The 17,467-nt window shown below is 47.3% G+C and overlaps 2 protein-coding genes and 1 long non-coding RNA gene across 3 annotated transcripts in view; 1 reads left to right on the top strand and 2 right to left on the bottom strand.

Annotated features, from left to right (window-relative positions):
- The window catches only part of LOC120999669 (zinc finger protein 436-like), a 1,002,518-nt gene that overhangs the window by 630,640 nt on the left and 354,411 nt on the right, over positions 1 to 17,467 (top strand). The gene's annotated exons all lie outside the window — the stretch shown is intronic.
- Positions 1 to 17,467, bottom strand: part of LOC120999704 (zinc finger protein 501-like) — a 368,655-nt gene that overhangs the window by 176,673 nt on the left and 174,515 nt on the right. The gene's annotated exons all lie outside the window — the stretch shown is intronic.
- Positions 13 to 486, bottom strand: LOC120999750. Its single transcript, XR_005778612.1, has 3 exons — positions 428 to 486; positions 148 to 315; positions 13 to 64 (listed from the first exon to the last, which is right to left on the bottom strand). It is a non-coding gene; the product is annotated as an uncharacterized LOC120999750 (long non-coding RNA).

Genomic DNA, 17,467 nt, shown 5'->3' with positions numbered 1-17,467 from the left:
CTTCTAAATACTCCCACTCCTCCATGGAGAAATAGACAGCGACATCCTGACACCTTATAGGAACCTGACAACACAAGGATACAGTCATTACCAGACCCCTCCCTTGGCGTTATTGTATAATGTGCCAGCATTCCCAGCAGCGCTCACCTCTCCGCTCAGTAGCTCAGTGATACTGGTGGTAAGTTCTAGGATCTTCTGCTCATGTATCAGGGAATGAGGTAGAGGCTCGATGATGGGTCTCTGGGTCCTGCTACATCCTCCTGACACACGGGGTGTCACACACTCACCAGACGACTTCTTCACTACTGTGTAATCCTGTGTACGGGGAGACGCCAATCACTACAAAGATTCTAAGAATCCTTCACCTTTCTAGTCATTTCCTTGTTTTATTACTAGAGATAAGAGTGATGTCATGTGAGACTCTCACCTCTCCGGTTATCAAGGAGATGATCTCCAGGGTGAGGTCTAATATCCTTGCAGCCATGTGGTCTCTGTCCTTGTACAGATCCTTGTGTTCTTCTAAATACTCCCACTCCTCCATGGAGAAATAGACAGCGACATCCTGACACCTTATAGGAACCTGACAACACAAGGATACAGTGATTACCAGACCCCTCCCTTCTCGTTATTGTATAATGTCCCAGCATTCCCAGCAGCGCTCACCTCTCCGCTCAGCAGCTCAGTGATCCTGGTGGTAAGTTCTAGGATCTTCTGCTCATGTATCAGGGAATGAGGTGGAGGCTCGGTGATGGGGCTCTGGGTCCTGCTCCGTCCTCCTGACACACGGGGTGTCACACACTCACCAGACGACTTCTTCACTACCTTGTAATCCTGTGTATGGGGAGACGCCGATCACTACAGAGATTCTAAGAATCCTTCACCTTTCCAGTCATTTCCCTGGCTTATTACTAGAGATATGGGCCCTTGCACATGACTTTATGCCCTCCGAGACATGCAGTCCGTGAGCAGGCCATATGACCTGGAGCGGCATTGATCATGCGCACGGGAGCGCACAGCATCATAGATTACAATGATGCTGTGCACGTCGGGCTGCTCTCGGGACTATTGTTTTTCACTCATCAGATCATATAAGTGCAGGACAATAGTTTTGCAGGCGACCTGATGTGCACAGCATCATTGTAATCTATGATGCTGTGCGCTCCCGTGCGCACAATCAATGCCGCTCCAGGTCATATGGCCCGCTCACGGACTGCATGTCTCGGAGGGCATACTGTCGTGTGCAAGGGCCCTAAGAGTGATGTCATGTGAGACTCTCACCTCTCCAGTTATCAAGGAGATTATCTCCAGGGAGAGGTCTAATATCCTTGAAGCCATGAGATTTCTGTCCTTCTCCATCCTTGGTGGGTCATCGATGGAAAGGACCATCAGCTTTAAAAAGAAGAGAGAGAGTCCTGAACCTAAGGAACCTGAGGGAAACACAAAGGATTGAGAGCAAAATCACATCTGGATGAACATCTTACATGAAGTAAAGTGTCTTACCGATCGTGTACTATAGAGGTGGCTACAGATAGGCAAAAAAAATTCTCAATGAATCAGATTCTTTACAAATTCCATGAAAAATCTACTTAAAAAAATATCAGAAGTTTTGGTGATTTGGTACGGATGAAATGTACAAAACAGCGCCCACCCTTTTACATTGCAAATGCACTACAGTAGTGAGAGAAACAGGGAAGAGATGAAGATGGAGAATCACATGACCAATACCCACAATGCCTCTCAGTCAGTCTGACAGCCAATCAGGAAGGAGATCATTGTCTAGTCCAGGGGTCGGCAACCTACGACAGGAATTCAATAGCACGCCGGCCGCTCTGGATATTCATAAGCATGCAGAGTGATATTAGATATGCAGGCAGAGCGAGTCTCCCTGCCGCTACCGCACTATATATGAATAGTTAATAAATGTGCCGGCAGAGCTGGTGAGCTTGGGGCGAGGAGGGAGAGGATGCATATTATTGCTGTGGGAAGGGGGGGTTTGATGGCGAGAAAACTTGTGCAAGTGATTTTTCTGTGGGGGGGGGGGGGTGAGTTTTGGCCGTTATGTGGGATGAGCTCTGATTGATATTACTGGGGATCGGGGGGGGAGGAGGGGTAAACAGTATTATTATTATTACTGTGAGAAGGGGGGTTGATTAGTGTATTATTTTTAGGTGGGGTTCCATGTGGCTTCCTAGGTTCTCCTGAGTTAGGTGCCAGATCTCGGCGTGCTCAGACTATGTGCAGGTGGGGGGTGGGGTCACCAGCCAGTATCTGGGCCCCAGTATCCAGGCCCCCACCAACCATGCACTTACTGACAGTTGTGAGGGAGGCCAACCCTCAGTTACAATTACTTTGTCATCGCCAGTTCTGTTAGAAGGTCTGGTAGACGTTCTTCTCTACCTCTTGTATGATGTTCTTTGTTTTGGTTTCACTTTCTCATCTCCTTTCCTTCTGCCAGGTGTCACTTATTTAGACTAATTGTCTTCCTTTATATTCCCTCCCATACTGCCTCACTTTGCGTTTTATACTATTTCCTGGATGAAGTGTTCACTGCTGGAGGCTGCTTCTGCTTTTTGCTCAGATAAGTCCTTTACTTTATTGTGTTTCCTTGCTGGCTTGATTCTAGGTGACCCTGACTCCGTCTGTATTAAGTGCAGGGAGCCGGTAGTCGTGTCCCCTCACTATTATAGGGTTTTCAGGTGTCACACAGACTTAGGTACGTGGGCATGCAATCGTCTACTATCGAGACCCTTGCATGTGCATAGCAGTCAGAGAGAGCTCTTAGGGTTTTATAGGGCTCACCTATAAGCTCCTTAGTTTGGGATCAAGCCAGTCGCTTGTTTATTCATAAGTTCCAGCTATCTGCAAACTTCACCCGTGACATACTCCATGAGGGCTGCTTTGCCTCACCACTGTCAGTAAGTGTATGATAGGTGGTGATGGTTGAAATCTGCAGCATATCACTTGATGCTGCAGATTTTACCCTTTTTACTGCAAAGAATGACAACGCATCTGCGCTGCAGCTTTTCTGCAACAAAATCTGCAGAGTGTGCACGCAGAAAATCTGCAACTAATAAGTCATTTGTGGGTGTGGGTAGCAAATACCTTGTTATTCTTGCCCTTTCTTGGCATTAGATTGGTGATTGGCCAGGGAGTGCCCACAAGGTTTTTCTCCAAGGCTTCTCCAGTGCTCCTCATCTGCTCCTTGTCTGACTGCTACACTACAGAAAAGGTAAGTAATCAGCATAGGAGTGCTGCTCCTCCACTGTCAGTACAGGCCTTGATATTTATGTTTGCCCCTTTTTTTGTTACTTATAGGTTTCACAGGGAATTCTTAACTGTAATATGGCAGCTAACCTGTCACGGATGGTGTTGCAGAAAACAAGAAGTAACAAATAAAGATCCGACTGACTTGATCCCAAACTAAGGAACAAAAGGGTGAGCCCTATTAAAGCCCTAGAGCTCTCCCTGACTGCTCAGCCCATGCAAATATCTCAATGATAGAAAGTTGCATGCCCACGTACCTAGACTGAGTGACACCTGAAAACCCTATAATAGTGAGGGGATACGACCACCGGCTCCCTGCACTTAATACGGAGGGAGTCAGGGTCACCTAAGATCAAGCCAACAGGAAAACACAAATAAAGGGATAGACTTATTTGAGGAACCAGCAGTAGCAACTTCTAGCAGTGAGCACAATCCAGGAAGTAGTATAAACCCGCAAAGTGAGGCAGTATGGGAGGAGATATAAAAGGGAGGCAATCACTGCTAATAGATGACAGCTTGGAGAGGGAGAAGAGATGTCAAAGCGAAACCAAAACAAAAGAACATCATGCAGGAGGTACTGAAGAACGTCTGTCAGAACTTCTCAGAGATCTGGCGGTGACAGTACCCCTCCCTCTACGAGTGTACTCCGGACACTCAGAGCCCACCTTCTCAGGATGGGACCTATGGAACGCCCTGATAAGACGAGTGGCCTTAATGTCCGCCACTGGAACCCACATCCTCTCCTCAGGACCATAACCCTCCCAATGAACGAGATACTGAAGAGAACTGCGGATAATACAAGAGTCCACAATCCTAGAGACCTGAAATTCAAGATTACCATCAACCACAAATCGGAGCAGGAGGCAAAGAGGAGGGTACAGTGGGTTGGACATAAGGTTTTAATAGGGACCTGTGAAAAACATTATGGATCTTCCAAGTCTGAGGAAGATCAAGACGGTAGGCAATGGGATTGATGACGGACAAGATTTTGTAAGGCCCAATAAACTTAGGACCCAACTTCCAGGAGGGAACCTTCAATTTGATATTCTTAGAAGACGACCACACCAGATCACCAACATTCAGGTCCGGGCCAGGCACACGTCTCTTATCTGCCACATGCTTATATCTCTCACTCATGCTCTTTAGATTATCCTGAATCTTTTGCCAAATAGATGACAAAGACGAGGAGAATCTCTCCTCATCAGGTAAACCAGAAGCCCCCTCTCCAGAGAATGTCCCAAACTGCGGATGAAACCCGTATGCACCAAAAAATGGTGACTTATCAGAGGACTCCTGACGACGGTTATTTAAAGCAAACTCAGCAAGGGACAAAAAAGAACACCAATCCTCCTGATTCTCCGCCACAAAACAGCGTAAATATGTCTCCAGATTCTGATTGGCGCGCTCTGTCTGGCCATTTCACTGCGGGTGGAAAGCAGAAGAGAATGACAACCGAACCCCCAAGCGAGAACAGAAAGCCTTCCAGAATCTGGAAGCAAACTGCGTGCCCCTATCAGAGACTATGTCTGAAGGAATACCATGCAATTTGACAATGTGATCAATAAATGCCTGCGCCAGCGTTTTAGCATTGGGCAACCCAGGAAAAGGAATGAAATGCGCCATTTTTGCTAAAACGGTCCACCACCACCAGAATCACAGTCTTCCCGAGAAACGAGGCAGGTCCGTAATGAAGTCCATGGACAGATGTGTCCAAGGACGGGAAGGAATGGGTAAGGGGAGGAGAGGACCTGATGGCCGTGAATGAGGGACTTTAGCACGAGCGCAGGTCTCGCGGGCTGCCACAAAACCCTCAACCGACTTACGAAGAGCCGGCCACCAGAATCTCTGAGCAATGAGAACCACTGTGGCTCTACCCCCCGGGTGCCCAGCAAGGACAGTATCGTGGTGCTCCTTAAAAACCTTGTGTCATAAAGCGAGAGGCACAAACAACCTCCCAAGAGGACAAAGATCCGGAGCCTCTGCCTGGGCTGCCTGAACCTCTGCCTCCAATTCAGGATAAAGAGCAGAGACAACCACCCCTTTAGCCAAAATGGGACCCGGGTCTTCAAAGTTCCCCCCTCCTGGAAGAATAATTCAAAATGAACTTCCTGTAATAATTGGCAAAACCCAAAAAACGCATCAGCGCCTTCTGATTCTCAGGAAGCTCCCAATCAAGCACAGCGCGGACCTTCTCGGGGTCCATGCGAAAACCAGAAGCGGAGAGAAGAAAACCCAGAAATTGAATTTCTGGAACCGCAAACACACATTTTTCCAGTTTAGCGTGCAATTTATTCTCCCGCAGAATGAGAAAAACCTGACGTAGGTGGTCACTATGAGTCTTGAAATCAGGAGAAAAAAATCAATATGTCATCTAGATACACTAGTACAAATTTCCCCATTAAATGATAAAAAATGCTGTTCACAAAATGTTGTTAGACGGCCGGAGCATTCATCAAACCAAAAGGCATAACCAAATTCTCAAAATGGCCCTCAGGGGTATTGAAGGCCATTTTCCATTCGTCCCCTTCTCTTACCAGGTTGTATGCCCCTCTCAAATCCAACTTGGAAAAAACTTCAGCCCCAACAATCTGGTTAAACAGGTCCAGGATCAGAGGAAGCGGATAAGGGTCACGAATTGTGATACTGTTCAGCTCCCTGAAATCCAGGCATGGTCTTAAAGTACCATCTTTTTTCTTAACAAAAAAAAACCAGCGGCAACAGGTGACTTCGACGGTCGGATGTGTCCCTTTCTCAGGCTCTCAGAGATATAAGTACGCATAGCGACCCTTTCAGGTTGGGAGAGATTGTATAAACGAGATTTAGGCAGCTTGGCGCCTGGGATGAGATTAATAGGGCAATCGTACTCCCGGTGAGGGGGCAGCTCCTGGACACCACTCTCAGAAAACACATCCAAAAATTCAGAGAGAAAAGATGGTACAGTCTTAGTAGAAACCTCTGAAAGAGACGTTGAGAGGCAATTCTCTCTGCAAAAGTCACTCCAACCATTTATTTGCCTCGCTTGCCAATCAATGGTGGAGTTATGTTTAGTGAGCCAGGGTAGCCCCAACACTATAGGAGTAGGTAATCCGCTTAGGACGAAGCATGACATATCCTCAACATGAGCATTAGCCACAATCAAACGGATATTGTGAACTATGACCTTTAACGATTTTTGAGAAAGTGGAGCGGAATCAATAGCAAAAACAGGAATATCCTTTCCCAAAGTGCCTACCTGGAAACCATGTGTTATAGCAAATTGATTATCAATGAGATTGACAGCTGCTACACTATCTACAAAAATCTCACAAATAATATTCTTGCTCTCTAGCGCCACCCTGGCAGGAAGGACAAAACGGGAACTACAAGAAAACGGAAAACCTTCAATTTCTGCATCAACCTTGCCAATAGTAACAGATTGAACGTTTTTAGAGGACCTTTTTTCTTTTTGTTTCTTTATTACCCTCAAAAAACTCCCTGAATCTCCTAGAGGGACAAACATTTGCCAAATGATTTATACCTCCACAACAGAAACAAACCCTCCTCTGAGAGCTGAATCTTCTACTATCAGAGGCAAGCAAACCCAGCTGCATGGGCTCCTGCTCAGAGAGGATGGAGAGAGACTGAGGCTCCTGCGCACTGAATGAATCAAGGATGGGCCGTATGTGCCCGAAACGTCCACAAAGGGAGTCTCAAGATGGCCTTACCCCCACCACAAAAGAGAAAACAATAAACAAAATTCGGCGCCACTCTCAGTAATCAATGTTATTAATGATGTTAACCACTTAAGGACCACAGGTTTATACCCACCTAGTGACCAGCCCCCTTTTTACAAATCGGCACTCCACAACTTTAGCAGTTTATTGCTCGGTCATGCAACTTACCACCCAAATGAATTTTACCTCCTTTTCTTCTCACTAATAGAGCTTTCATTTGGTGGTATTTCATTGCTGCTGACATTTTTACTTTTTTGTTATTAATCGAAATTTACCGATTTTTTTTGCAAAAAAATGACATTTTTCACTTTCAGTTGTAATTTTTTTTTAAAAAACGACATCCATATATAAATTTTTCTCTAAATTTATTGTTCTACATGTCTTTGATAAAAAAAAAATGTTTGGGTAAAAAAAAAAAATGGTTTGGGTAAAAGCTATAGCGTTTACAAACTATGGTACGAAAATGTGAATTTCCACTTTTTGAAGCAGCTCTGACTTTCTGAGCACCTGTCATGTTTCCTGAGGTTCTACAATGCCCAGACAGTACAAACACCCCACAAATGACCCCATTTCGGAAAGTAGACACCCTAAGGTATTCGCTGATGGGCATAGTGAGTTCATAGAACTTTTTATTTTTTGTCACAAGTTAGCGGAAAATGATGATTTAATTTTTTTTCCTTACAAAGTCTCATATTCCACTAACTTGTGACAAAAAATAAAAACTTCCATGAACTCACTATGCCCATCACGAAATACCTTGGGGTGTCTTCTTTCCAAAATGGGGTCACTTGTGGGGTAGTTATACTGCCCTGGCATTCTAGGGGCCCTAATGTGTGGTAAGTAGTTTGAAATCAAAATGTGTAAAAAAATTACCTGTGAAATCCTAAAGGTGCTCTTTGGAATGTGGGCCCCTTTGCCCACCTAGGCTGCAAAAAAGTGTCACACATCTGGTATCGCCGTACTCAGGAGAAGTTGGGCAATGTGTTTTGGGGTGTCATTTTACATATACCCATGCTGGGTGAGATAAATATCTCGGTCAAATGCCAACTTTGTATAAAAAAAAGATGGGAAAAGTTGTCTTTTGACGAGATATTTATCTCACCCAGCATGGGTATATGTAAAATGACACCCCAAAACACATTGCCCAACTTCTCCTGAGTACGGCGATACCAGATGTGTGACACTTTTTTGCAGCCTAGGTGGGCAAATGGGCCCACATTCCAAAGAGCACCTTTAGGATTTCACCGGCCACACATTAGAGCCCCTAGAATGCCAGGGCAGTATAACTACCCCACAAGTGACCCCATTTTGGAAAGAAGACACCCTAAGGTATTTCGTGATGGGCATAGTGAGTTCATGGAATTTTTTTATTTTTTGTCACAAGTTAGTGGAATATGAGACTTTGTAAGAAAAAAATAAATAAAAAATCATCATCATATTCCGCTAACTTGGGACAAAAAATAATAAATTCTAGGAACTCGCCATGCCCCTCACGGAATACCTTGGGGTGTCTTCTTTCCAAAATGGGGTCATTTGTGGGGTATATATACTGCCCTGGCAATTTAGGGACCCTAATGTGTGGGAAGTAGTTTGAAATCAAAATGTGTAAAAAATGACCTGTGAAATCCTAAAGGTGCTCTTTGGAATGTGGGCCCCTTTCCCACCTAGGCTGCAAAAAAGTGTCACACATGTGTTATCGCCGTACTCAGGAGAAGTAGGGCAATGTGTTTTGGGGTGTCATTTTACATATACCCTTGATGGGTGAGAGAAATATCTCGGCAAAAGACAACTTTTCCCATTTTTTTATACAAAGTTGGTATTTGACCAAGATATTTCTCTCACCCAGCATGGGTATATGTAAAATGACACCCCAAAACACATTGCCCAACTTCTCCTGAGTACGGCGATACCAGATGTGTGACACTTTTTTGCAGCCTAGATGCGCAAAGGGGCCCATATTCCTTTTAGGAGGGCATTTTTTGACATTTGGATCCCAGACTTCGTCTCACGCTTTAGGGCCCCTAAAATGCCAGGGCAGTATAAATACCCCACATGTGACCCCATTTTGGAAAAAAGACACCCCAAGGTATTCAATGAGTGGCATGGCGAGCTCATAGAATTTTTTTTTTTTTTTGTGGAAATTGATTTTTTTTTGTTTTTTCTCACAAAGTCTCCCTTTCCGCTAACTTGGGACAAAAATGTCAATCTCTCATGGACTCAATATGCCCCTCACGGAATACCTTGGGGTGTCTTCTTTCCGAAATGGGGTCACATGTGGGGTATTCATACTGCCCTGGCATTTTATGGGCCCTAAAGCGTGAGAAGAAGTCTGGAATATAAATGTCTAAAAAAATTTATGCGTTTGGACTCCGTGAGGGGTATGGTGAGTTCATGTGAGATTTTATTTTTTGACACAAGTTAGTGGAATATGAGACTTTGCTTTTTTATTTTTTATTTTTTTATTTTTCTTAGAATTTCCGCTAACTTGGGCCAAAAAAATGTCTGAATGGAGCCTTACAGGGGGGTGATGACAGGGGGGTGATCAGGGAGTCTATATGGGGTGATTACCCCCCTGTCATTGATCACCCCCCTGTAAGGCTCCATTCAGACGTCCGTATGTGTTTTGCGGATCCGATCCATGTATCCGTGGAGTCGTAAAAAACATATGGACGTCTGAATGGAGCCTTACAGGGGAGTGATCAATGACAGGGGGGTGATCAGGGGTTAATAAGGGGTTAATAAGTGACAGGGGGGGGGTGTAGTGTAGTGGTGTTTGGTGCTACTTATTACAGAGCTGCCTGTGTCCTCTGGTGGTCGATCCAAGCAAAAGGGACCACCAGAGGACCAGGTAGCAGGTATATTAGACGCTGTTATCAAAACAGCGTCTAATATACCTGTGAGGGGTTAAAAAAAATCGCATCTCCAGCCTGCCAGCGAACGATCGCCGCTGGCAGGATGAAGATCCACTCGCTCACCTTCCGATCCTGTTAGTGTGACCTGGGAGCACCGCAGCAATGATGGCATTAGCGTGGCGGCAGGTGGTTAAAGGCCCATATGTGAGCTCCCGGGTAAATCATAAATATCACGTGCATATATTGGTAATATATTGGCGTACAGAATACACAAAACAATAACAATATTTAGGAAGATGTCAAAGCACACATACCCAGAATCCTTGTTACTTTATAATATTAACTTATTTGGTAATAGATAAATTAAAAATCACAATTGAAATGATTAAAATATAAAAAAAAAAAAATAATCAAGATTAGTAAAATCCTGCTGCACTCACTTCACGGGGGGTATGCCAGCAGGATAAAGCTCAAGACACCTGGAGCAGAAACCCCCCAGCCAAGGTCGCCTGTAGTATGTAGAAGATCTGACGTCAGCGCTCCAGTTGTACCAAGTTGGAAATATATAGCACGTGGGACAGCGGTTCTTCGTCAATCTTTTTTTATTTCAATAAATTGGCTCAACGCGTTTTGGGGAGAAGTAACAGTCCCCTTCATCAGGAGCAGAATATATAACACATTGACAACAATACAACATTTCCCTTACGTCCTAACCAGTGGCACAAATGAGGGTATTCTGCCCCTGTGGACTGGTTAGGACAGGTGGAAGTTTTAATGAAACAATAAAAAAACTGGCATGCACACGCCCTCCCTGCCCCCAATAAAGAGGGGTGTGACCCTCCGAACCCTGTGTTTTTTTCTGTCCTGCGGACAGGACGGGACGGGTGGTGCACTCCTCCATACTGCGGTGGAGAGAGTGTCTTTTCCCTTTCTTTATTTTGTTCCTTGGGAACTGGGCCGCTCCTCCTATGCGGCCTGAGGATGTCCTCTGGCCTTAGCTGATTTTGCTCCCGTGTACAGAGCCCTGTCACTGTTGGGGCTTACCTCATTCTGGAGGCTGGAGTTGCTGGAGCGGCGGTAGCGGCGTCCCGCATGTTCGGCTGGGCGCCGCCATCTTGCGGAAGTGACGTCAGGTGACGTCACTTCCGGGTTTCTCTCCGGCCGATCGCAGTAACGTCGGCCGGAGGTGTATTTTGATTGTCCAAGGCCGTGGGGGGCCTTTAAATGTTTCAGGGTCCCTCTCTGGGTCCATAGTATATAGTTTTGGCATTTAGTTCCAAAGATATAAACTTAGAGGTTTACCCCGCCCCTTTTGTGGGCGGGGCTTTCTTTTTGGCGCCAACAACCCTATTTAAACTTAGTGAAGCTCCAGGTTCAGTCTCCTGGAGCGCAGCTTGCTGTTAACCTTGAGTGTGGTTTGGTGCTAGAGGAAGTCAGCGGGCAAGAGGTGCCACCTGCAGTGCCATGACTGCCAGATCGTGCTGGAGGACTCCTATGATTTCTCCCGGTGCCCATCCTGTAGGGCCAAGACACTCCCCCAGCTGGAGCCATCTGTCCACGACGTGGTCGATTGGGTGAAGGGGTACATGGAGTCCAACATGAGCCAGGTCAACGCCTCCATACAGAAGCTGAAGAGTACCCTGGTCTCCAAACGGCATCGTCCCTCCTCCCCCCATCGTGCGATGGAGGTCTCGGGGGGGTCAGGAGGCGAGAGAAGGTTCAGCCTCTTCCTCCTCGGATGAGGAGGATGGATTCTCATATTTTTTTCCGCTGGAGAAGGCCCAGCGGCTACTAAAATCCGTCCGGTCGTGGGACCAGGACGTTGATCCGGGGGAAGCCTCATCCTCTGCCTCTAGGGGGCCTAGGGCCTTTAAAGCCGATGATTCTCTCCTGTCTCTGATGAAAACAGAGTGGAGAAAGCCAGAGAAAGGTCCAGTGTTGACCAAAAGGTTCAAGGCTGTGTTTCCGGTCAAAGAGGATCAGGTATCTTCCTGGGGGCCTGTCCCCAAAGTAGACATGGCTATCGCGAAGTCATCCTGAAGGACCCTGATCCCATCAGACGACGGGTCAAGTTTGCTGGACCCAATGGACCGGAAGGCGGACTGCGCCCTTAGGCGCGCTTATTCCTCGGCCACTGCCTCAGTCGCGATTTCCTTGTCCGAAGTGGCAAATTTTCTAAAAGCTAGATTCTCCCAAATTCAGTCTGACCTGGACCAAGGGGTCTCTAGGGACGACATTCTGGCCTCATGTAAGACGGCCAGCCTTGCCATTGACTTCTTGTGTGACGCAGCTCCACAACAATTGAAGCTGGCATCCAAGTCCATGGCTCTTTCAACCGCGGGCAGGCGTCCGCTTTGGTTGAAACCTTGGAAGGCCGATACGATCTCAAAACATAATCTTTGTGCCATGGCATATGAACCCGGCAAACTCTTTGGTGCAGAGCTTGACCAGATAATGGAGGGGCTGTCGGACAAGAAGGGCAAGTCCCTTCCCCAGCAGTCTTTTCGTGGTCGGGGCAAGGGGTATAGTTCCAGAGCGGAACCGCAACCCAGACCCCAGAGGAATTGGGGTTCCCGTAGAGGAGGGAAATCCTCTCGGGGTTCTAGACCCCCAAGAAGTCCTCGGCGCTCTGATTGCGGGCCTCCTCGAGGCTCTTGGTATTTAGCCGGTCTGACTGGAAATCTCGGGCTCCCTTCTCCCCACATTCCAGTAGGCGGTCGCCTACAGCACTTTCTACCTTGTTGGCAGGATCATATCCAGGACAGTTGGGTCCTGCGTGTAATTTCTCAGGGCTACCTTGTAGACTTGAGCAGTTTGCCTCTGGACAAGTTTGTCCAAACAAGGCTTCTTCCCAGCAACAAGCAGAAGATTCTAGAAAGTTACGTGCTAGAATACTTCCAGAAGGGGGCCTTAGAAGAGGTTCCTCTCCAAGAGAGGGGAACAGGTATCTACTCCCCAGTTTTCCTGGTACCCAAGAGTACCGGAGGTTGGAGGATGATTATAGATCTGAGGTTCTTCAACCGTTTCATAAAACAAAAGAAGTTCCGTATGGAAACTATCCAGTCAGTGACCAATCTTCTTATGCCGGGAGATTTCTTGGCAACCTTAGACCTCAAGGATGCTTATCTCCATATTCCCATCCATCCTGGGTCCAGAAGATTCTTAAGGATTGCGGTAAACATCAGGGGGGTCCTAAAACATTTTCAGTTTGTGGCCCTCCCGTTTGGGATTTCTTCAGCCCCACACACTTTCACCAAAGTAGTGGTCTCTGTGGTGGACGCACTAAAGCTTCAAGGCCTGAGTATAGTTCCATACCTGGACGACTGGATCCTCAGAGCTCCTTCCCAAGCGATCCTGTCCCAACACATCCAACAGGCTGTTACATTCCTACATCAGTTAGGATGGATAATCAATTGGGACAAATCCCAACGTCAACCAGCCACCTCGGTAAGGTTCCTGCGGTTCATGGTGGATTCAGTCAGGATGACGATTCATCTCACTCCCGAAAGAAGGCAATCCGTGCAACAGACAGCCCGTTCTCTCTCTGTACCAAAACAGGTAACGATTCGAACGTGGATGAGGATGTTGGGACTAATGTCTTCAACCGCAGAGGCGGTACCTTGGGCATTATGGCATCTACGTCCGCTCCAGTCAGAAGTATTAGCCAAGTGGAATCATAGTCCAGTGGGACTCAATTCCGTGCTTTCCCTGCCTTACAAAGTCCGATCCTCTCTGAGGTGGTGGTCCCACCTCACGGACGGCAAGTCCCTGATCCAGCCCTCTTGGATCATACCTACTTCAGACGCATCCCTAGTAGGCTGCGGTGCGCATCTTCAGGACAAGACAGTCCAGGGAACTTGGACACCTCAGGAGAGGTTATTGTCATCGAATCTCCTGGAGATCAGAGCAATCAGACTAGCTCTACTTCTTTTTGCTCCCGTCATTCGAGGGAAGGCAGTGAAGGTACAGTCAGACAGCATGACCGCTGTGCTGTATATCAACAAGCAGGGAGGCACGAGGTCACAAAGTCTCCTGAGAGAGATAGGGGTGATTTTGGATTAGGCAGAACTGAACCTCACCCACTTATCAGCCGTTCACATTCGCGGAGTTCACAATGTGATTGCGGATCGCCTGAGCCGAGGTCTTCCAACCGGAGAATGGTCACTTCATCCAGAGGTCTTCAAGGAGATAACGCTCAGGTGGGGCATGCCAGAGATCGATCTCATTAAAACGAGGTTCAACACCAAGGTGGAGAGGTATTGCTCCCTTTACAGGGAGGACAACCCGGTGGCAATAGATGCACTGTCAATCCCATGGAGGTTCAGGCTGGCCTACATCTTCCCTCCAATTTCCTTGATACCAAGGGTCTTGATGAAAATCAGGCAGGACCAAGCGTCAGTTATCGCCATTATCCCATACTGGCCGAAAAGAGCTTGGTTTACCCAACTCTTACAGATGAGTCGGGGTCAATTTCTGAGGCTTCCCCCAGAGAGAGTACTGGTGTCGGGGGGCACCCAGGTCTCCTCAAATCTTCAAATGTTCAACCTGACGGCCTGGAGGTTGATCAGTCCCTTCCAAGAATAGAAGGGCTATCGGGGTCTGTCTTGAGAACCCTGGAGCACTCCAGATCAGAAGCTACCAATAAGGCCTACTCCAGAATCTGGAGGATCTTTTCATCCTGGTGTACAAGGCATCAGATCAGAGCAAAGATCCGCTGAAGCTTCCATCCCGATGATCCTCCAATTTCTTCAGGACGGTCTGGACAGGGGGCTATCACCAGCTACCCTTAAAGTGCAGATTTCAGCAATCTCTGCTTGTCTCAACAGAGCTATTTCTCAAGACCCCCTTATCAAGAGATTCCTGAAGGGAGCCTCAAGATTAAAGCCTACAGTAATCAGACCTATCCCGGCTTGGGATTTGTCGGTCGTGCTCAGGGGGTCATCATCTCCCCCCTTTGAGCCCCTAGAGGAGGCGGGATTCAGGTTCCTGACCTGGAAGATCACCTTCTTGTTAGCTGTTACCTCTGCAAAGCGAGTTGGAGAACTCCAGGCTTTTTCTGCCTTTGAGCCATATACGAAGTTCCTGCAGGATCGGGTACTTCTAAAATTTTTACCTACCTTCATCCCAAAGGTTCCTTCCTTTGACAATATCAATCAGCTGATCTCCCTACCAACATTGGCTCCACACCCTCCTCTGAGGATAGAGGGCTCCATACCCTCGATATTGCGAGATGTCTTAGGATTTACCTGGAACGCTCCAAGATATTTAGGAAGGATGAAAACCTCCTTATCCTTTTTTCCGGTACCCATAAGGGGAGGAAAGCCTCTAAGCCCTCCATCAGTCGCTGGATTAAAGAGGCAATTCGGGAGTCTTATATGTCTCAGGGCTCGAAGCCCCCTGAATTTGTAAGGGCCCACTCTACTCGAGCAGTGGCCACTTCTTTTGCAGAGAGAAGCTCGATCCCATTGGACGTGATCTGTAAGTCAGCTTCTTGGAGTTCTCACTTCAGTAGCAAAACCCTCTTATTCCAGCTCACCTTCCTGGTTGATATATACTCCCGACTCCAGACCTTTAGGGGAGTGTCCCCGTTGCAGACTGCAAATAACTTGGAAAGGATTGGTCTTGGATTCAAATAGAGATTCTCTTTAAAAACTTCTTCTTTATTGGAACATGCAGGTTACAGCAGACATCACCACAAGGTACACGGAACAGTTGTTGACGCGTTTCGGGTATAGGACCCTTAGTAGTAGTTACGTTACTTTGAATCCAAGACCAATCCTTTCCAAGTTATTTGCAGTTCTCACTCCACTTTTATCTCACCCTATAGAGTGGATACCAGAATACATAGTTATTCCTCATTTGGCCGGACAGTGTTATCTTCCGCCAGGCATGAGGACCCTCCCATGGGGGTTTCTACTTGCTGAATCCCCATTTGTGCCACTGGTTAGGACGTAAGGGAATCGTTAATTTCTAACGATAATTTGTTTTCCCTTAGTCCTAACAGTGGCACACAAATTTCCCCCCCTTTGTTTATTAATTGTGGTTATGTTTGTCTACTTGTAATTACACAGGGTTCGGAGGGTCACACCCCTCTTTATTGCGGGCAGGGAGGGCGTGTGCATGCCAGTTTTTTTATTGTTTCATTAAAACTTCCACCTGTCCTAACCAGTCCACAGGGGCAGAATACCCCCATTTGTGCCACTGTTAGGACTAAGGGAAAACAAATTATCTTTAGAAATTAACGAATATAATACAAAATTTCCGCCTAAAACCATCTACTGTCACGAGGGTGTCAAGAACCACGCCTGACTCCATTATACCCGGGGTCAGGAAGTCGCAGAGGTTGGCTGCGCGCTCTATGTAAGATAGGGCTGTTTCCTTATGGTAGCTTTCTGGGTTTGCTTTGCAAACCCTTTTGGCTCACTCAGGGATCCGTAGCTCCTTCTCCTCAGCTGTTCCTTGTCCAGCACTCCCAACCTCCTTATATTCCCCTCTCAAACTTCTCTGGTTGCCAGATATAGAGCTTCCTGCCTGGACATCTATTCTGACCCTCTGGAGCTGTGTTGCTGCGTTCTCTGGTTGTTGGTCCAGAACGCTACCCTCCGGATCCCTGTTGGACCTTTGTGGTCTGCTGTGGTCGCCCACCTGGGTGTATGTGTTTGTCTGTATTGTCTGTCCTCTCCCTGGTGTTTCCCTCTTAGTGTCAGTGGTGCGGACTAGCGATCCCACCGACCCGTTCACTATCTAGGGCTCATTTTAGGCACGTGATCGCCGCACGGGTGAGGAACCCATCTAGGGACGTCAGGGCAGTCAGGTGCCAGCCGCAAGGTGAGTCTGGGGTCACCACCTTTCCCTCTCCCTTGGGCAGGGCTTTCCCTTTTCCCTCCCTGTGCGTGACGCCGGTCACTACATCTACTTCCGGTTTCGGAAGCAAACCGGAAGTGATGCGTTCCACTGTGGAACGCATATAATATCCAGAACTCTATTGGCCAATGTGTCTAGATGAAAAAAATATAACCCTTCTGATGGCCAGTAGTCAGCTAAATCATTCTCTATGGTGATACATCTTAACAATAGAATAATTTCTAATTAAAAATAGAAGCATACGTTCCTCGGCAGAACCGGAACTCTCTCCACTTCCGGAGAGCAGAGGTGAAACGCATCCCATGGAGCGCAGTACGGCCGGAAGTCGGCTGACTTCCGGTCCGACGGAGAAAGGATCGCGTCAGTGGAATGCAGGAGTCACAGCGCGTATGCGCTCAACTCTGCTCGGAAATGGGGTTCCCTATTTATTAACTAAGGTATTTTATCGGTCCTCGATATTAGAAAAAAAGTAGGGATGTCCCGATACCAGTATCGGTATCGGGACCGATACCGGACATTTGCACGAGTACATGTACTCGTGCAAATGTCCCCGATACCACTGCCGATACCTGTGCGCCGCTTCTATGTGTCTGTGTCCGTCCGCGGCCCCTGCATCTCGCACAGCTGATACAGCTTCAGAGGCAGCAGCAGGCAGTGTAATAGGAGCCTACAGTGGAAGCTAGCCCCGCCCCTCCCCGCCCTCCAACCAATCAGGCAGCCAGCACGGGGGAGTCGTGCAGGGACTCAGAGAATCGTCTGAGAGTCTATTAGTTA

The sequence above is a fragment of the Bufo bufo genome, chromosome 4 (genome assembly GCF_905171765.1).
Source record: "Bufo bufo chromosome 4, aBufBuf1.1, whole genome shotgun sequence".
Classification (NCBI taxonomy): Eukaryota; Metazoa; Chordata; class Amphibia; order Anura; family Bufonidae; genus Bufo; species Bufo bufo.
The sequence above is the reverse complement of the archived record's forward strand: the minus strand, read 5'-3'. Positions and strand labels throughout refer to the sequence as shown.